Source organism: Suricata suricatta, chromosome 3 (assembly GCF_006229205.1).
Source record: "Suricata suricatta isolate VVHF042 chromosome 3, meerkat_22Aug2017_6uvM2_HiC, whole genome shotgun sequence".
Classification (NCBI taxonomy): domain Eukaryota; kingdom Metazoa; phylum Chordata; class Mammalia; order Carnivora; family Herpestidae; genus Suricata; species Suricata suricatta.
Window position 1 is genome coordinate 116,874,195 of NC_043702.1, and position 22,130 is coordinate 116,896,324.

The window sequence follows — 22,130 nt, forward strand, 5'->3', positions numbered from 1 at the left end:
AAGGAGGAGAGCAGGAGGAGAAGGTAGAAGGAGAAGGAACGAAAGGGGAGGAGGGGAAGGGGAGGAGGAGGAGGGGAAGGTGAGGAGGGAAGGGCAGGAGGGGGAGGAGGGGGAGGGGAGGAGAGGAAGAGGAGGAGAGCAGGAAGAAGAGAAGAAAGAGGAGAGCAGGAGGAGGAGAAGGTAGAAGGAGGAGGAAGGGAAGGGGAGGAGGGGGAGGGGAGGAGAGGAAGAGGAGGAGAGCAGGAAGAAGAGAAGAAGGAGGAGAGCAGGAGGAGGAGAAGGTAGAAGGAGGAGGAAGAGGGGGAGAAAGAGGAGAAGGGAGTAAGAAGAGGGAGAGGAGGAGAAAGAGAAGGAGGAGGAGACAAAGGAGAAGGAGGAGGAGAGGGGGAGGAGGAAGAAGAAGGAAGCTTAGGAACTACATTCATGAAGTGTAAATCTAGATGAAAGATGAGATATGGCCTAAACCCACTATAAAGAAAGCACAGAAAAGGCCACAGGCTGCAAGGACCATGCATAAATACAAGTCAGAGAGTATTTGAGACACCCGGTGTATCCCCTGAAAATCACTGGAGACTCTTAGTTTTTGTGTTGTGTCCATCCAAACCTGCATGACAAACCAGGAGTCCTACACACACACCAAACGAGACACAGGGCTGTGCATCCCCACCGCCCAACTTCTGTAACCTGAAGGTGAGTCTCTAGTGTTTGCAAGTCCACATTAGAAAAATAGTTGTTGATGAGTACAGGGGAGCCTGCTGAACTGTCTCTGTGTTTTGGCAGGCTTAAGATTTTCCAGAACTCGGGGTGCCTGGGTGGCTCAGTCAGTTAAGCGTCCAACTTTGGCTCAGGTCATTGTCTCATGGTCTGTGAGTTCAAGCCCTGCATCGGGCTCTGTGCTGGCAGCTCAGAGCCTGGAGCCTACTTTGGATTCTGGTCTCCCTCTCTCTCTGTGCCCCTCCCTGACTCACACTTTGTCTCTCTCACTCTCGAAAATAAGTAAAAACATTTAAAAAATAAAAAATAAAAAAGATTTTCCAGAATTCAAATTTTAAATGTGAGTAAGGGGAAAAGAAAAAGAAAAAGAAAAATAGCTGTCTGCCTGGGATGGAAAACGAGCAATGCCTGAAAACAAAGAAGAAATCCTGATAAAATAAGTGACTCATGAAGGGGCCTCTTTCCTCCGGTTAGACAACGGTTTTAGGATTTCAAGAGGAGAAAACTCGGGGAAGAGAGAGAAAGCTCATGGTGTGAAAACCTGAGTGTTCCCCTAAGGCCTGAGGGACTCTGAACAACCAAGAAAAGCCAGCATCTTGGAACAGGGGCCAGAGAGGCCCAATATGGCAGAGCCCGAGCACCTGCACAGGGAGCTTGGGCATAGGGGGCAGGCTTGCAACACACAACTGCTTACAGTGACCCTAACTGCGTCCCAGAACAAAACTCAAAAGTATGCCTAGGATATTGAAATACGCATATCAAAATGTCTCTCTACCACTGTCTCCATGAATCGGTCTGCTCAAGCATTTATCGGGGCTTCCAAACACGTAGTCTGTTTTTCTCCAGTTGATTTTGCTCACTGCCAGTGGCATGAATCAGCCACTGGGGGCTGTGACCATTGTTCTTGGTTCACGTATAATGTGTAAGGCAGTGATTCCCAATCTTTTTCAAGTTACCATTGCCTATTTGATTTTATGGAAATTGTTTTCTACCCTTTTCTATTTCTAATACTTTTCTATTTTTTCTCCCTGAAGGGAAAAAGCTTTGTGACATATTAATTTTTTTCATAAAACTATACAAAAATAAAAGACCTGGTAATTCTCTTTAAAAAATTGTTTTTTGGAGTGCCTGGATGGCTCTGTCAGTGGAGTTGCAATCCTTGATCTTGAGGTTGTGAGTTCAAGCCCCAAGTAGACATTACCTAAAAATAAATTCTTTAAGGGGCATCTGGGTGGATCAGTCAGTTAAGCATCTGACTCTTGATTTTGGCTCAGGTCATGATTTTACGGTTTGTGAGATTGAGCCCCGCATTAGGCTCTGTGTTGATAGCACAGAGTCTGCTTAGGATTCTCTCCCTCCTGCTCTCTCTCTGTCCCTTCCCCAGGTGCTCTCTTTTTCTCTCTCTCTCAAAATAAATAAACATTTTTAAAAATTTTATTTTCTTTTTTTTAATGTTTAATTTTGAGAGAGAGACAGAGCATGAGCAGGGGAGGAACAGAGAGACAGGGAGACAGAGAATCTGAAGCAGGCTCCAGGCTCTGAGCTGTCAGCACAGAGCCCGATGTGGAGCTTGAACCCACGAATGACAAGATCATGACCTAAGTCAAAGTTAGACGCTTAACTGACTCAGATCCCCCCCCCAAAAAATTGTCTTTCATATTAAGAGGAGTGCAAAAATATCAACCATTCAATATGGTGAAATTAACAATTATACGCATCCATGAAAGACTACTAACCAAAGGAACAGGAAAACCGTACCCTTAACAAGGAGAATGATTAATCAAGATAAACCGATCCATAACTGATAGCCCCAGATGTGAGGATTAACAGACAAGGACATAAAAACAGTCATTATAGGTGTAATTACATGTGCTCAAAATTGACCTGGACACATGAAAGCTGTTTCTTAAAGACGCTTATTGGGGCTCCTGGGTGGCTCAGTCGGTTAAGCGTCCGGCTTCAGCTCAGGTCATGATCTCACGGTTCGTGGATTCAAGCCCCACATCATGCTCTGTGCTGACAGCTCAGAGCCTGGAGCCTGCTTCAGATTCTGTGTCTCCCTCTCTGTCTGACCCTGCCCTGCTCACGTTGTCTCTCTCTGTCTCTCAAAAAAAGACATTTAAAAAAAAGACACTTATCAAACTTCTAGACAATACAGAGCAATGGAACAGGACAAAGAGCCCAAAAATAAACCTATGCATATTTGCTCTACTAACTTATGACAAAGGATGCAAGGTACACAATGGGGAAAATACAGTCTTGTCAGCAAATAGTGCTGGGAAAACTGGACAGTCACATGCAAAAGAATAAAATCGAATTCCAGTCTTACGCTGCATACAAAAACCAACTCAAAATCGATTACAGACTTACATTTCAGACCTGAAACCATAAAAATCCTAGAAGAAAACACAGGTGGTGAGCTCCTTGATACTTGTCTCGGCGACGAGGTTTGGATTTGACACCAAAAACCAAAAGCAACAAAAGCAAAGATAAACTAGTGGGACCACATCAAACTAAGAAGCTCATGCACTGTTGGTAGGAATGTAATTGGGTGCAGCTACTGTGGAAAACAGTATGGAGGTTCCTCAAAACATTAAAAAATTACTGGACCTTATGGTTCAGTAATTTCACTTCTGGATATACATCCAAAGGACTGAAAGCAGGCCATCAAAGAGGTATCTGCACCCTCATGGTCATGCAGCATTACTCACCGTGGTCAAGATATGGACACAACCTAAGCGTCCATCAGCGAATGAATGGGTAAAGTTGTGCGTGCTCACGCACGCGCGCGCGCACACACACACACACACACACACACACACAGTAGGATACCATTCAGCCATGAGAAGGGAAATTCTGACACTTCTGACATCGCAGATGGACCCTGATGGCATTACACTAAGTGAAATACTGCACGGTATCTCTTCCATGTGCAACCAAACAACAGCACAAGTCAGGCTCACAGAAACAGAGAACAGACAGGTGCCTGGGGGGCTCAGGTGGTTAAGTGGCCAACTTTGGCTCAGTCATGATCACATGGTTCTTGAGTTTGAGCCCCATGTTGGCCTTTGTGCTGATAGCTCAGAGCCTGAAGCCTGGTTCAAATTCTGTCTCCCTCTCTATCTACCCCCTCCCCTGCTCATGCTCTGTGTCTCCCTCTCTCTCTGTCCCCCCCCCCACCATTTGCACTCTCTCTCTCTCTCTTTTCTCTCTCTGTCTCTCAAAAATAGACATTAAAAAAATTTTTTTAAAGAAAGAAACTGAATAGACTGAGGTTGCCACAGCAGGGAAGGGGCAGTAGTGAGCTTGGTAAAAGGGCACAAACTTTCAGCTATAAGATGAATAAGGACTGAGAATCTTTGAGAATCTAACGCATAACACGGGGACACAGCTGATGACACTGTGTCATATAAGTGAAATCTGTTATGAGAGTAGAACTTGAATGTTCTGACACGCATACACACAAACACATGCAAGAAAATAAATATGTGAGGTGACAGGTACATTAAGTAATTAGATGGGAGAAACTCTTCCACAAGGTATACACACATCAAATCATCAGAGTGTGCTCTTTAAACATCTTACCATCTTGGGGCACCCGGATGGCTCAGCTAATTGAGCGCTAACTCTTGGTTTTGGCTCAGGTCATGATCCCACAGTTGTAGGTTCAAGTCCCAAATGGGGTTCTGTGCTGACAGTGTGGAGACTGCTTGGAATTCTCTTTCTTTCTCCCTCTTCCCCTCTCCCCTGCACCTGCTCTCCCTAAAATTAAAAAAAGAAAAAGTTCAAAAAAATAAATATCTTACCATTTTTTGTCAATTATACCTTAATAAGGCTGAAAAAGTAAAGTAAAGTAAAATAAAATACCAGCCAACACCTAAACAATTCCTTTAAAAAAAAAAAAAAAAACTCCTAAAGATAAAAACTACATTATCTGGAATAAAAATTAGGTGAGATAGAATTGATGGCAAAGTAGATATTGCAAAAGAAAAGGTTACTGAATTTGAAGACATAGCAATAAAGCTACTCAGATGTAAACAGAAAGAAAAAGAATTTAAAGAAATAAAATCCTCAGTGAGCTGTGAGCCAATGTCCAGCAGTCTCATATGCATGTACTTGGAATCTCCCAAGGGTACGAGGCATAGGGACATAAAAAATGTATTTGAAGAAATAATCCAAACTTCATGGAAACTATAAAGCCACAGATATGAGAAGCTCCCTAAACCCCAGCACATACAACAGGAAGCCAGACCAAGGCACATCATATTCATATGCTCAAAACTGGTGATAAAAAGGTCAGTTGGCAAAAAAAAAAGAACCTCAACCAAAGCCTCACACCTTTTACAAAAATTAACTCAGAATGCATCGATTCAAGTGTAAACTGTAAAACTATGAAATTTTGAGCAAAACACAACATGGGAGAAAATCTGGAAGACGTTTAGCTAGGAAGAGTGCTGAGACATGACGTTAATAATATGATCCATAAAGAGGAGCACTTGACAAATTAGACCTCTTAAAAACTAAACATTTTTGCTCTGTGAAAAAAGCCTGTTAAGAAAGCAAAAAGACAGGAACAAAATCTTTGCAAACCACCTGTCTACCAAAGGACTTGGTGTCTAGAATATACAAAGAACTCCCAAAACTCAACAGCAGAAAAGCACAAAATACAGTTAGAAGCCACCTTCTAACTAAGGACATGTCAGTGAAGAGAATATACAGGTGGAAAAGAACCAAATGACCCAATGTAAAAAAATCAGCAACCAAGAAAATGCAAATTAAACCCACAAAACAAAAAAATCCCAGTGCTGGCAAGACTGTGGAAAAACTAGATCACCCAGGGATTGCTGGTGGGACTATAAAAGGCTACAGCCACTCTGGAAAATAATTTGTCATTTTCTTCTCAACCTATAAAAGCACTTACCATGCACTCCAGCCTTAGCACTGTTGGGTATTTATCCCAGGCAAAGAAAATCCTACATACACTCAAAAATCTATACATGAACGTCTATAGCAACTTTATTTGTAATAGCCAAAAACTAGACTCGACACAAATGCCTTTCAATGTATAAATAAATAAGTTGTGGGACATCCACACCTGGAATACTACTGAGAAATCAAAAGGAACTAACTATTGATACAATGAGAGCTTGGACTGGCCTCATGGGAAAGCAAAAGGCTACATATTGCACAATGCCATTAAACTATTCCGTTTATGTGATATTCCTGAGATGACTATAATATGAGATGGACAACACATTAGTGGTTGCCAGAGGTCATGGATTGGAGGAAGGGGGGCAGATCAGCTTATGAAGGTATGGGGGAGCCTTGTGGGAATGAGAGACACTGTATGTCACTTGTGATGGCAATTACAGGAAGCCATACATGAAGTAGAACTGCACAGATATGCACACATACACATTCTTGCCCACACAAATGAGTGCATGTAGAGCTAAGGAAATCTGCATAAATTCTGGGTTGTACCAATGCCAATTTCCTATGGTTACACAAGAGACCAACATTGAAGGAGGCGGCTGAGGGGGACACAGGACCTTCCTATACATTTCTCTGCAACTTCCTGTGAATCTATTATTAATCCAAAAATAAATAAAAACATTTAAAAAATCTATTATTAATCCAAAAGAAAAAGTTAAAAATAAGAAACTTACTCTTCACATAAAAACAGCAATATAACCTAGAGTTTATTATATATTATAGCAAATATATAAGTAAAATATATGACAGCAATGGCATAAAAACCAGGAGGAGAAACGAAGGTAGACTCCATGCGCTCTCAGACCACACTCCAGTGGCATAATGTAACTTGATGGCAGACTGACGAGTTAACGACAATATGGCAAACCACTAAAACAGCAAGGTGAAGAGATACAACTAACAAGCCAACATGGAAGATAAAATGGAGGGGTGACTGGGTAGCTCAGTGGGTGAAGCCTCTGACTTCAGCTCAGGCCATGATCTTGTGGTTCATGGGTTCAAGCCCCATGTCAGGCTCTCTGCTGACAGCCCAGAGTCTGGAGCCTGCTACATATTCTGTGTCTCCCTCTCTCTGTCTCTGCCCCTTCCCTCTCTTAAAAAGAAAAAAACAAACAAAAAAGAAGATGAAATGAAAACACAGACAATCCCAAGGAAGGCAGCAAATGAGGAAAAAGGTAAAAAAGAATAGCTGAAACTAACAGAAAACAAATGTAAATGATAGATTTATTTTTTTAACATTTTACACATCCACATTTTAAATGTTTATTTATTTATTTTTGAGAGAGAATGAGAGAGAGTGAGAGAGAGCACACAAGCAGGAGAGGGGCAGAGAGAGAGACACAAAATGTGAAGCAGGCTTCAGCCTGAGCTGTCAGCACAGAGCCCGACACAGGGCTCAAACCCACAAGCTGTGAGATCATGACCTGAGCTGAAATTGGAGGCTTAACCCACTGAGTTACCCATGCACCTCTCCATTTTATCTTCCATGTTGGCTTGTTGGACAACTAATCAACCTATTGAGTCCCCTGGGTGCTCCAATGACAGATTTAAGTGCAATCACATGAGGTGCGCCTGGGGGGCTCAATCAGTTAAGCAAGCGTCCCACCCTTGATTTTGGCTCAGCTCATGATCTGTTTGTGAGATCAAGCCCCACGTCAGTCTCTGTGCTGAGAGTGGAGGCCTGCTTGAGATCCCCTCCCTCCCTCTCTGCCCCTCTCCTGCTCACTCCCTCATACACTCTCTCAGACTGAAAAAAACAAACTTTAAAAAAGAGTAATCATATGAATAATCACTGTGTCCAACAGAAGAAAATACACACTCTTTTCAAGTGCACATGGAACATTTATAAGGATGGATCATATTCTGGGCCATAAAACATACCTCAATCAATGTAAAAGGGTTTACACACCAAAAAAGTATGCTCTGTGATCACATGGAATTAAATTAGAAATAAATAACAGAGAGATGTCTGGAAAAATCTCAAAATATTTGGAAATTAAATAACACACCTCTAAATAACCCAGGGGTCAAAGAATAAATCAAAAGGAAAACTGGAAAAAACTTTTAACTACATAAAAATGAAAAATACAACCTATCCGAGTTTGTGGGATTCTGCTAAAGCAGTTCTTGTAGGGAAATTTACAACACTAGTTGCCTATTAGAATAAAAGAAAGGTCTCAAATCAATGACCTCAGTTCCTACCATATGAAACTAGAAAAAGAAGAATAAATGAAACCAAAGTAAGCAGAACATAGGAGATAATAACAATCAAAGAGGAAATCAATGAAATAGAAAACAGAAAAACAACATACAAGATAAATGAAATCTAACACTGGTTCTTTGAGAATATCAATAAAACTAATAAACTTCTAGACGGGCTGATCAGGGAAAAAGAAAGAGGAGACAAAATTACCAATATTAGGAATGAGAGAAGTAAGTAACATCACTACAGACTCCACAGATACTAACAGGATAATAAAAGAATATTATAAACAACTTTATGCTTATAAATTTGATAACTTATATAAAATGAACAATTGTTTGAAAGATGCAAACTACAAAAGCTCACTCAAGTAGAAGCAAATAACTTGTATAGACTTATATCTATTAAAGATATTAAACTTAAATTAATTAAGATTTAAATCCTTCCCACAAAGAAAGCTCCTAGCCCAGATAGTGAATTCTATGAAATCTTTAAGGAAAAAATAATACCAGTTCACAAAGTCTTAAAGAAAACTAAAGAGTGAATAATTCCCAATTCATTCTATGAGCTAGGACTGCTCTGATACCAAGACCAAAAACATTATAAGAAACTACAGACCAATATCTTCATGAACATAGATACAAAGTTCCTAAACAAATTTTAGTAAATGTAATACAACAATTATTAAAAGGGCAACACAGGGGTAATACAGTCAGTTAAGCACAGACTCTTAATATTGGCTCAGATCATGATCTCACATTCATGAGATCAAGTCCACATTGGGCTCTGTACTGGGCGTGGAGCTGGCTTGGGATTCTCTCTCTCTTCCTCAACCTCTGCCCCTCCCCTACTTGCACTCTTTCTCTCTTAAAAAAAAAAGGGGGGGGGTCCTGGGTGGCTCAGTTGGTTAAGAGTCCAACTTTGGCTCAGGTCATGATCTCACAGTTCATGAGTTCGAGCCCCATGTCAGGCTCTGTGCTGACAGCTTGGAGCCTGGACGCTGTTTTGGATACTAGGTCTCCTTCTCTCTCTGCCCCTCCTCTGCTCCTTCTCTCTTTCTCTTTCTCTGAAAAACAAATAAATGTTAAAAAAATAAAATAAAAAAAGACATAACATTTTAAAAAATTTAAGAGTAATACATATGGCTAAGTATGGTTTATCTCAAGATTACAGCTTCAGTTTAACATCTGAAAATGAATGTAAGCCATTCTATTAAAAAATCCATAAGAAACACCACATGATCATCTCCAATGCAGAAAAAGCATTTGATAAAATGCAACACATTTTCATGGCAAAAAGACTTAACAAACCAGGAATGGAAGGGAGCTTCTTCAGCCTGATAAAGAGCATCCATGACAAGCCTATAGCTGGGGCATCAGGTGGCTCAGTCAGTTAAGCATCCGACTTTGGCTCAGGTCATGATCTCATGGCTCATGAGTTCAAGCGCCATGTCAGGCTCTGTGCTGACAGCTCAGAGCCTTTAGCCTGTTTCAGATTCTGTGTCTTCCCCCCTCTTCCCCTCCCCCACTCTCACTCTGTCTCTGTCTCTCAAAAATTAATAAACATTAAAACAAAATTTTTTGAAAAGTCTATAGCTAACACCATACTTAGTGGTGAAGAACTCAATACCTCCCTCCCCCAAGATCAGGAACAACAAGAGGACATCCATTCTCATTACATCTGTTCAACAGTGTACTAGAGGCTCTAGCCAGTGCAATCAAGCAAGAAAAAGAAATAAAAGGCATCAAGGTTAGAAAGGAAAACATAAGGTTGCCTTTAGCCACAAACAATATGATCATTTATAAAAAAAAAAAAAAAAACCTACCAGAACTAGAGAGTTTAGTAAGTTTAATAAGAAAACAAGATCAATTTAACAAGTCCATTGTATTTGTGTATACTAGCAACACAAAATCAGAAATTAAAAAATTTCAAAATAATACTATTTATAACAGCATCAAAAAAAGGAAATTAGAGATAAATATGACAAAAGGTATGCAAACAGCTACACTGAAAACTACAAAACATTGCTAAAGAAAAATTAAAGAAGAGCTTTTTAAAAGGCGGGAGAAATATACATTTTCTGTTCTATAGATTCAGTGCAATGCCAGCAAAGATCCCAGGTGGATCCTGCAGAAATTAGCAAGCTAGTTTTAACAATTATATGAAAACGTGAAGAGCTTAGAGAGCTTTGTTTTGCTTATGAAATGAAACAAAGTTGGAGAACTCATACTACCTGACTTCAAGATTTATTTAAAGGCTACAAGAATCAAAAAGTTGTGATTTGGTGCAAATAAGCAAATGGATGAAGGGGACAGAAGAGGGAACCCAGAAATGGATCCACACATGTATCCAAAACTATCTTTTAACAAAGGTGCCAAGGCAGTCAGTGGAGAAAGGGCAGGGCTGGAATGACCAGATACACACATGCAAAACCAATGGTCTCCAGTTCATACCTGGCGCCACATGCAACATGGAGTGATAGGCCTAAATGTACAACCAAAAATGGTACAACTTCTAGAAAAAAGTATCGGAGAAAAATTGTGTGGATTGTGGGGAGCAAGGATTACTTACACAGAACACCAAAAACGAGATCCATCAAAAGAAAAATTGATAAAGTGCACTTAGTCAAAAATCTTAAATTTAGCCCCTAAGAGAATGAAAATAACTTGTAAGCTGAAAGAAAACCTTTAAAACATGTATCTGATAAAGGACTTGTATTCATGCTATATAAAGAACTTTCAAACATTAATAACAAAAAAACAACACATTTTTAAAGTTTACTTATTTAGAGAAACGGAGAGAAAATGAGAGTTTGAGGGAGGGGCAAGAAAGGGAGGGAGAGAAAGAATCTCAAGCAGGCTCTGAGCTGTCAGTGCAGAGCCCAGCTTAGGGCACGAACTCATGAGTCGTGAGATCATGACTTAAACCAAAACCAAGAGTCAGATGCTTAACTGACTGAGCCACCCAGGTGCCACAACAACACAATCTTTTAAATGGGCAAAGCATTTGAACATGTACTTCCCCAAATAAAACACAAAGATGGAAAACAAAAGGACTCATCAGGGGAACGTAAACCAAAGTCACTGCAAGACCTATCAAAATGGCTAAAACTGAAAAGACTGACCATCCCAAGTGTTGGGAAGGTGATGGAGAAACTGGAAGTCCCACATGTTGGTGGAAACATAAGATGGCGCAACCACTTTGTAAAACAGTTGGGCAGCTCTTTACAAAGTTAAGCAGAGTACAGGGGATTTTTAGGGTCATGTAACTGTGGGGAGTAAGTTTAGGAATCCCCTGAGTTTGCACCAATGGATTAACAAGGTTTAGGCCTGAAGCATCCAAGATTAGGTAAATGGGGCAAAGGGCCTCAGCATAGTATAAGAGCAGAAAGCTGCTTTCACAGGACGGAAGCATCCAGAATAGGTAAACAGGTAAGCAGGGCTACAGACTGCACAGCAGGGTGAAATTGCCCAAAGGGGAGCTAATTAGCAAGAGAAAGGTGCCTTGTTGACCCTGAGGTAGCATGCTGTCTTATCCTCTAGACAAGTTAAGATAAACAGATACACCTCATGCCTGCCATAAACAGCCATCTGCTCAGTGCCAGGATTTTGTTTTGTATTAACCCAAACCCCTAAACACTGCATTATCTCTGAAACCTCCTTTCTCTCACACCCATGAGTTAATGTTTGCTGTTCCATTGTCTCTTTCTGCACGTCCATCACACTTGAATGCCTTCTGATCCTAATGAACATGGAGCAAGGACCCTTACTTGGGGCTCTTGTCTCTTCCCGGACATTAGCTTCTCTTGTATTCAATTCTGTGTCCACTCTCTTGCTGGACAAGAGAGAACTCTAGACTCAAATCTGTGACATGGAACTATTTTGAACGATATTGTAATGGCAATACATGTCATTATAATTTGTCAAAACCCATAGAATGAACATTGTGTGTCAACTACGCTCAAGTAAAAAAGAAAATTAAGGGGGAAAAAAAAGACAACGTAGAATACACATCATCAGGAATGAACCCTTAGGGATGCTGCGTTTGGGTGATAACGTGTCAACACAGGTGGACAGATCAGAACAAATACACTATCTGGTGTGGAGTGCTGACGGTGGGGGAGGCTGTGCCTGTGCTGGGTAAGGGCTGCACGGGAACTCTCTGTGCTTTCCACTCAATTTTGCTGTGAACCTAAAACTTCTCTACAAAATAAAGACTGTTCAAGAAGATGAAGGGGGCGAAGTACGGATCCATGCTACAACACAATGAACCTTGAAAACACCACATGGAGTAAGCCAATCCCGAAGGACCACATATGATATGATTCCATTGACATGAAATGTTCGGAGTATACAGAGACTGAAAGTGGATTATTAGTGGGGAAGAGCCACTGGGGAGGAAGAAAACAGGGACTGACTATTAACAGGCAAAACTCAGTTTCTTTTGAGTTGAATGTTCTAAATTTAAGAGAGTGGTGCTGAGTGCACAGATCTGTGAATATACTAAAAACCACACTTAAGTGGATGAATTTTACGGTATGTTCACTAAAATCTTGAGAAATGTTTTAAAAATTAAAAACTAGGATAATTGAGAGAAGAAATTATTTATAAGGTCATTCTGGAAGGACACACATGCGAGAAAAGATATAGAGTCAAAAGCAGCGATGAATATCTGAATTCATGACATTTCTTTTACTTGTGGCTTTGAATTGGACATGGGACAAAGAGAGCAGGAGCCCCTTCTGTGTGGATACGTCTCCACATGAAAGGAAAGAGCATGTGGATGCTCTCCCCAAAGAAGGAAAGCAAGGAACAGTCACATTGGCAATGAAAACATCTTCTCTCCAAAACGTATCATGGCTCAGAGATAAGTCCGTATTACACATCTTTTGTTTAAAATGTACAATGATAGGGTGTGGGGGCGCTTGGGAGGCTCAGTCAGTGAAGTGGCCAATTCTTGATCTCAGCTCATATCTTGATCTCAGGGTCATGGGTTCAAGCCTTGCATTGCGCTCCATGCTGGGCGTGAAGCCTGCTTTAAATACATATGTACATACGTATATATACACACATGTAAAATAATTGTTTAAATAAATAAAACAAAATACATAAAGGTATATTCACACAAGGGTATATAAATCAAGGGTAAGGATATATGTATAATAAGAATATCTGATTAGGAACAAAAGAGTGAGGCCCACTCCTACCATATGATCTAGCCATTTTCCTGTTCCATATACATCCGTGAGTGAGAGTCCTACACTCAAATGCTCTTAGCAGCTTTTTTTCTTCTGAGTTGATTTATTTATTTTGATGGGGGGTGAGGGGAGGAACAGAGAGAGAATCCCAAGGAGGCGTTACACTGCCAGCACAGAAGCTGATGCAGGGCTCAATCCCAGGAACTGTGAGATTATGACTTGAGCTGAGATCAAAGTCAGACGCTTCACCGACTGAGCTCCCCGGGAGGGCCCCTCTCAGCAGCTTTACTAGCCAGTCCCACACTGTGTGGCACACTGGGATATTACTCCACAATAAAACAGAATGAGCTGAGACGTGCAACGAGATGGACAAATCTTAAGAAAAAACATGCTGAGTGAGGAAGACAGACCAATGAAAACAGAACACATACTATATGACTCCATTTGTATAAAACTTTAAGGCTGCTAACTAATCCACAGACAGGAACCAGCTCACTGGTTGCCAGGGCGGGTGCTGGGTTACAAAAGGACCAGAGAAAACGTGGGGGGTGACAGACACATTCGAGGTATTGATTGTGTAGCAGCTTCTCAGATGTAAACACGTGACAAAACATCAAATTATCTAATTTAAACATGCACAGTTTGGTGTATGTCAATGAAGGTGCTTTTTAACAAAAGATGACTCCAGGATCAGGAAAGACCTGGGTCCCATGACCGCAGCAAGGCACACTGTCTCTGTCTCACATGCAGGGGAAGTGAACGAGGGCCTTGCCCTGCTCTTTCCAAGCTCAGGACCAGTGTGCACTTCACAAAAGCAGTCAGAGCAGCCTGTCTCTCCCCTTTGCATTCTCATGCCCCTCCTCCCCCCTACCCTCGCCCCCTCTTATTTTTTTAATTTTTTTTTTTTTGAGAGAGAGAGACACAGCACAAGTAGGGGAGGGGCAAAGAGAGAGGGAGACACAGAATCTGAAGCAGGCTCCAGGCTCTGAGCTGTCAGCACAGAACCTGACGTGGGGCTCAACCTCACAAATTGTGAGATCATGCCCTGAGCCAAAGTCAGAAGCTTATCCAACTGAGCCACCCAGGCTCCCCATCCCACCCCCATTTAAACAGAAGATACTTTAGGGCGCCTGGATGGCTCAGTTGTTTGGACATCTAACTTCGTTTCAGGTAATGATCTTGCTGTTCATGAGTTCAAGCCCCATACCGGGCTCTGTGCTGACAGCTCGGAGCCTGGAGCTGCTTCGGGTCCTCTATCCCTCACTTTCTGCCTCTCCCCGCTTGTGCTCTCTCTCAAAAATGAATCAAACATTTAAACAGAAGATACTTCTGTGCATTTACGAAAGCCCAGTTCCCTCCCCCCATTCCACCTCCATGGTGGAAACACTCGAAATTCAATAATTCCAAGAATGATAGCACCGACAGATCTTTTTTGTTGTGTGCACAGAGTTCTAGCAGAGATTGGAGTTGTGTGATTTCTGCTCTTTTTTAGAGCTGTGGCCCCGTGCTGCAGTCCGGGTGAGAAAAGGAAAACAGGTGGGTGCCCCTGAGGGTCCCTAAGTCTGGCTTCAGGTAACGTCAGCTTATCCTTCACTTCCTGGAGACCAGAAGTAAGCAGTCGTGGGCTGTGTTGGCAGGTCCGTGAGGTTGCCAGGGGCTCAGCCTTCTGCTGCGGTCCTCAGCGTGTGGTCTCCGTCCTCAGGCTGACATGGTGTCTGCTACAGACCTGTAATCTGGCTAGCAGCTGTGGGAAGGGGAAAGGATGAAGGGAGGTGCTCTGATTGTTCTGGAAGGTAAGGATGGTGCTGACCAGAGCAGGGTGAGGGCCATCGCCAGCAGGTCAGGCACCGGGTCATGGTGGACGCAGGAACCAATCCCAGGGTAACACTCACGCTATCCTGGACCCTCGAGGGCGCAAAAGGGCTGACGGCCAGAGCTGAAACATGTCATCTGGGTTTAAAGGCCGACAGTCGTGTGCATCACTAAACTTTCCCTCCCCTGAGGAACGGCTGCAAAGGAGCTCATGGCGGTGTTCAGGTCCGCCCTCCAGGGACCTCCCGTCCGTGAGGACTGAAGCCGGCACCGGGGACCCTGGACATCTCGCATGTTCCCCCAGGCTGCTCGGCGGCCCAGGGATCGTGGGCTATGGGTGGCGAGCCGGGTGAAGGGCACAGTTGGGCAGGGAGTGTCTGCTGTCCCTGGGCACATACTGGAAAGAAAGCATAAAACCAGGTCAGTCATCATGAGAGGTTGGGACAGGGGGAGGGAGCAAGTGGTCTGTTCACAGGGGAAGGAAACACTGGTGTCGGACAGCCAGGAGCACAGAGAAGGTGGCTGCTTTAACTGGACCCAGCTCTCCTGCCAGAGAGCGGCAGGCTGCACCGCCCCAGCCCTGATCCGAGTTGGAACCAGGGAGAAGGTGCCTGAACAGGAACAAGGAGGGCAAGAGCCCTGAGGGTACACACTGCACTTCTGGGCATCTTGCCTTAGCGTACTTCAGCTACAGTTTAAACTAAGTCACCCTTTCTGTGCACATCGGATCTCAGAGAGAACTAAAGCTATAAGGTAAAGGAAGTCCCCTCCTCCCTGCACCTCTGGCACACCCCACACGGTGCTGGCACATCAGAGTGTACATATTCTGTCCAGATACCTTCTGTTGAGTGTATTTGCCAGAATGCTCCTTATAAACAATTCGATTAACAATAAGTCACGTATAAAGTACATATTACATTAAATTACTGGGGGTTGGGCTTGGGGGGTGGGGAGGGCTTCCCTGGGCGCAGTTCCCTAGATGGCCACCAGGTGTCAGAGCCACCAACAGTGCTCCCAACCCATGGGCAGGGGAATGCAGGGAAGGGAAAAGGGGTGGCAAGACCCCCCCCCCATGGCACTGTTTGGCCCTTTGATGCGAATTTTGTCTACTATGGGGTTGTGAGAGGGAGTAAGGGGAGCTGCAAACCCAATTAAATTCTCAGACCACAGATCCCCATTCCCTGGGAGCCTCTGATCCTTGGAGAAGCCGTCCAAGCATGGCCAGGTTCTCTCAGGGAGCCCAAGGATGGCCTGGGCCATCTCCCCTCCCCAGCCCAAGGCCAGAGGAGGGGTAAGCACTGGAGGGGCACAAAGAGACAGGCTCAGCCACCTCTCTCGCACAAATGAAGTTCTGCACGCGGAGTCACCTCTGGCCGGGCCTGGCCCTGACCAGCCGGCTTGAGGGCTCAGCCCAGGACAAGTCTCATCCTGTAATTCCAGGGTCACCAGGGGCAGCCCATCACAACAAGGAGGTCGGGGGGGGGCACAACGACCATGGCTCCAGGCCAGAAGTACACTGTACAGTGTCCAAAAGGAAGGGGTCCCTGGACCACACCCCATTTCTGGCCTCGGATCCAGACCCACTGCACACTAGGACTTTTTATGGGTGGACCTTTACCACCTAGAAGGATGCCAAGCTTGTGGGAGAGGGTGAGCGGAAGGACTACGTCACTGGGGTCTAAGGACAACTCCAGATTCGTGATCTCCATGCATTCTGACAGGCAGGCGAGGGCGACCTTTTTCTGTGACTAGAATGGCCTCATTGGCTACACTGGTACGTCTTACACAGGCCACATGAAGCAACAGTAATTATTTAAGTCACTCTACACCTTACATGTCATGTAAGTAATTTAAAATAATACACCTGCTGCCACACACGTAATAAAAGCAGCAATTATCATTAAAACATAGGTCGTATTCATATTCAAATACAACCATGCATTTTGATGCTCGATGTCTCAAGCATCATATTCAAGCCAAATGATTCATTTAAAAATAAAAAAGGACAAAACAATGTTTAGAGTGGGATCCACGTTAATTTACCATGACTGGTGTCATGATCGTTGCTTTGATGTGGCCAAAACTAGTCTGGCCGTCGAGGGGTTTTGTTTTCCATGATCCTATTACATATGATATCAGAGGTATGGAAGTGAAAAAATCTCTCGTAATGCTAAGCAGACTACACCCTTGACGGTTTCAAAGGGAATACTGTCCCTGAGGAGGCTCAGACAGAGCCAAGGGCAAGCACCACCAGCTCTGGGTTTGTCTACCTCCAGGAAGCCCAGTTAATGATGAGCTTCCCCTCCAGCACTGTAATGTGGTGACTCCTGGGTAAACCGGGCCCCACTGGATTCCTGCTACGTCAAGGAGCCTCCCAAGCCCATGAACCGTCCAGCTACTCCTCACTAGTTCTCCTTTATCAGGCTGCTCATGTAACAGGGTTACACTAAGGCCCAGACAGAAATCACAGGTCAAGGGGTCTCTTGAGATCCCCAAGCTTCTAGGTCTGTGGAAAAAAAAAAGGCAACCAGTGGGGTCTTGAGGGTATGAAGGGCCGGGCCTTAAGGCCCTGCCCACTTCCCTGAATCAAACACCGCTTGTCCCACCCCCTCCTCCCGTTTACTCATGCCTGGGGAGGGTGAGTCACAGAGGTGGGCGGCTGTGCTCGGTTTTGCCAGGTGTATGGTACCCTAATGACCATGCCTTTGCCCTCTGCTTAATCTGTTCTGCGCAGACATCTCACCTCCAAGCCCTGCACCGGGCCAGGCAATGGGCCTGATTTGGAATCTTGTCTCCTAGCCGGTACCCGAGGCTGATTCCCTTCCTTAAAAGGGGGAAGGAAATCATCGATGTGGAGACACGTTCTGAGTCACACCTGAGTTAGGGCACAGAGTTTGGGTGCGGGGTAAGGCCAAGCTAAACGCTCAGAGGTCACTGGTCATAATTATCCCTCCCAGTAGGGCAGCCGTCCTTACCCGCCGCCACGCAGCTTCTGAGGCCATGACAAAGAGCCGCGCCCCACGAAACCCAGAGGAAACGCTCCCTGCCAGGTCTCCCAGCCCAAGCTTCAGTGCCAGGCACCAGAGAAGGAAACCGCGGAAACCAACGGAGGCAGGAGAGAACCGGCTCGCTGCTCACTGGACGGCTCATGACATCTCAATGATGCGCAGCACAATATAGCCCAGTTATTTTTAACATGTATGGAGCCTCCTGGCTTCACAAAAGAAATCTTAGCAGGTGGGGTTGAAGGAAGCTAGAAGCAGAGACCAGAGAACAGCTCCCAAGTAGAAATGAGCCCATCCAAGGGGCCGTTCGCAGTCCCGAGTAGGTAAAGCATGGCACCATTTGCACAAGAAGCTGTCAGGGGAGTGTGTTTTGAGAGCTGCTTGCTTGCAATTTATTTCTCCAAATAATGTAGTGTACATCCTTGAGACAAATTCAGTATTATTTCCACAAATGGCAGAGGGACCCTCGGCTCCGGCTTCCCCAGTAGGTCCGTGGCTATCATGGCCAGTGGAACTATGCAAGACAAACCTGCTGAAAGTCAAGGTAGAGAATTCTCCAAGCACATTCTTTCGGACAACTTGACTCAGGGTCTAAACAAATGGGTTTTCCTTTTTAGTAACTCTGCTGTAGGGCGAGGGGTGAGAAGGGTCCCTGTTTCTTGTTTGTTTCACTTTCTCCATGAATATCTCCTTTCAAAATTTGTCAAAGGTGTATGTACCACGACCTCACGGTGAAGATGTATCCAAAGCTCTTCAGATTATGGTATTAATAGTTGCAATTTCCAATGCCCACAGGTGCCACATAGGTTTGTTTCATAGTATCATCTCAAACTGTTTCTTCTGGCCCTGAACCACTTTACTTTTAAATTTAAATTGGTTTTTTTAAATGTTTTATTTATTTATTTTTTGAGAGAGAGAAATGGCATGAGCAAGCGAGGGTCAGGGAGAGAGGGAGACACAGAATCTGAAGCAGGCTCCAGTCTCTGAGCTAGAGATCAGCACAGAAACTGACGCGGGGCTTGAACCCACAACTGTGAGATCATGACCTGAGCCAAAGCCAGATGCTTAATCAACTGAGCCCCCCAGGTGCCCCCACTTTACTTTTAAAAATATCCACTCATCTTGGGGCACCTGGAGGGCTCAGTTAAGTGTCTGACTTCGGCTCAGATCATGATCTCCCAGTTCATGAGTTTGAGTCCCACATCAGGCTCTGTGCTGACAGCTTGGAGCCTGGAGCCTTCTGTATCTCCCTGTCTCTGACCCTCCCCTTCTCATGCTGTCTCTCTCTCTCTCTCTCTCAAAAATAAACATTAAAGAATCTGTCTAAAAATAAATAAATAAATATGCACTATTAGCTTTAAAAAAAAAAACAAAACAGGGGGCACTTGGGTGGCTCAGTCAGTTGAGCATCCAACTCTTGGGCTCAGCTCAGGTGATGATCTCATGTTTCATGGGTTTGGGCCCCATATCAGGCTCTGCATGGGCTCTGCAATGACAGTGTCCCTCCCCCACTCACACTTTCTCTCTCTCAAGATAAATATAAATATCAAGACAAATAAATAAACTTTAAAAAATAAAAATGTTTAAAAAATAAATAAATATGGACTATTAGCTTTAAAAAATAAAAAAGAGGGGGCACCTGGGTGGCTCAGTCGGTTGAGTGTCCAACTCTTGATTTTGGTTTAGGTCATGACCTCTTGGTTCATGAGTTCGAGCCCCATGTTGGGCTCTGTGCTGACAATGTGGAGCCTGCTTGAGATTCTCTCCCTCTCTCTCTGCCCCTCCCCCACTTGTGCTGGCTCTTTCTCTCTCTCAAAATAAATAAACTTAAAAAAAAAGGAAGTGTCAGATCACCACTTTGCTACCTCCCCTTTGATGACTAAAGGAAGTCACTGGGAACAGAAATATCCTCGAAATCAGGAATGCAAGACTATTAGGCCTCACCAAGACACGTGGGCAAGACACCTGGCCGTTGCGCATCTCAGTCACAGTCACCTTGTATGCAAAGTTTGGAGGCCCAGATTCCTTCCAATACTAAGTGATCAATAAACTCTCAAGACGGTCACTTCCCACAAGAACAACGGGGAACACAATTAAAAGGGGAAAACCCACAAAACTAGGTGACTGCACCGAGGCAGGGTCTATCACAGCGTCTAGACGTGGCCTTGGCGTGGCCGAGCCGCTTGGTGAATACAGACACAAGAATGTGAACACTTTGTGGGGTAAGAGAGCCACCACCACCCACTGGGGAGGATGGGGTGCAGATCTCCAGGAGATGGGGAGCACCTCTCTGGGCCTTTTTGGAACCTAAACCTAGTGTCTCAAGGAAACATTTCGAGTGAGAAAGCAAAGCTGACTGACAGGCTGTTCAGAGCTGCGACTCCTGCTTTTCAAGTTCACACTGTGAACTCATCACCTGTGATGAGGCCTGGGGTTGCCACACCGAGGCTGTCCACAGGGGCCAAGTGTGCTCAGAGAGGCTCTTGTTACATAACCCTGGCAGCCCCGTGTGTGCGGGAGCGGGGACACGTGGGATCTAGCACGCTGGGAGCACGGGAAGGGGGTAAGAACACAGGAGGCTGCAGAGCAGGGACAGGGAGTGAGCAGGGCCAGGACGGGGGGCGGGGGTGAGCAAGGCAGGGACTAGGGGGTGAGCAAGGCAGGGACGGGGGGTGAGCAGGACAGGGACAAGGGCAGGGACAGGGGTGAGCAGGACAGGGACGGGGCATGAGCAGGACAGGGACAAGGGCAGGGACGGGAGTGAGCAGGGCAGGGGCAGGGGGCAAGCAGGGCAGGGACGGGGGCGGTGAGCAGGGTGGGGACACAGGAGGTGAGCAGGGCGGGGACACGGGAGGTGAGCAGGGCGGGGACAAGGGGGTGAGCAGGGCAGGGACAGGGGTGAGCAGGGCAGGGACGAGGTGAGCAGGGCAGTGATGGGGGGGTGTACAGGTCAGGGACAGGGGTGAGCAGGGCAGTGACAGGGGTGAGCTGAGGCCTTCCCTCAGCAAAGGCTAACAATAGGCGTATCTCAGTCCAAAGAGGAGGATTCGCATTCTTGTGGTTACATGCACCGTGTGCCTTGGGCGAAACGAAGGCCCCGTGAAGAGCAGAAAGCCAAGTGAGTTCTAAGTGAGCAGCGACGGCCCACAGGCTCTGGTGACGCAGGTGGAAGTGGGGAGGGGGCCGCGGCCCTATGCACCCCTGTGCCTCACTTGTGAACACCACTGGGCCGTTTGGCCACTGCCAGTAAGTGTGCAGCCTGCCCATGCTCCAGAGATCTCTGACTCCAAAACCAGCTTCGATCCCTCCCCACCCCCTCTCTCTCCACTTCTCTCAGAGGCACTTTCTTCACCAGCCCTGCGGCCTGCCTGGCTTCAGATAACCAGGGCCCCTTCTAAGTCACCTCATTGTTACTCAGCCTGAGGCTTTGTAGTATCTGTTCCCTCAGCCTGGAATGCTCTCCCCCCCCCCCCCCCGATCTTCCTGAAGGGGCTCACTGAGGCCTCAGCCTCCAGGGAGCCCCTCAGAGGGGCCCTCCCCGATCTCCAACCCCAAGTGTTCCCTGCCCACCCCCTGCATTGTCACGTGGCCCTGCCCTGATTCCCTGCCTGGGACTTCACACCCCCTCATCTATTTCCTGTGTGTTTCTTTCTTGCTTGCTTATCTTCTCTCACAAGCATGTAAACTCCAAGGACATGAGCATTCCGTGTCCTGTTCACGGGCCGTTTCCGCAGCTACCACAGGGCCTTGACACGGCCAGTGCTGCACGAACGCCAGCTGAAGGAGCAGACAGACAGCTGGTGAGGGAGGAGGGCATCGCTACCAAGGGCCAATGAAGCACTGGGAATGACGCAACAAGGACAGCAGAGTCCGCCAGGGAAGACGGACGTTCACCCAAACCAACTCGGTGCAAGAAAAGCTTATGGAAGCGTGTGGAGCCATCTGCTCAATGGGTGTCTGAGAAGTCTCTGGGAAAGTCCAGAGGTGGCCAAACGGGCAAAGGAAATAAAGGGGCAGTGGGGCATTGCGGCAAGGCAGCTCATGTGGGAACAGACCCTGGGTTCCAGAGGAGCCCCGTGTAAAGGAGTAGTGTGCAGCCTGGACGAGGGTGGGGGGGCTGCAGGCCAGTGCGGCCTGGATGGGGGTGAGGGGCACGGGCCAGTGCGGCCTGGATGGGGGTGAGGGGCACGGGCCAGTGCGGCCTGGA

At 45.5% G+C, this 22,130-nt stretch overlaps 1 long non-coding RNA gene across 3 annotated transcripts in view; it reads right to left on the reverse strand.

The window, feature by feature from the left end:
• LOC115288016 overlaps positions 1–22,130 on the reverse strand; it is a 35,488-nt gene that overhangs the window by 2,149 nt on the left and 11,209 nt on the right. The window lies entirely within an intron of this gene.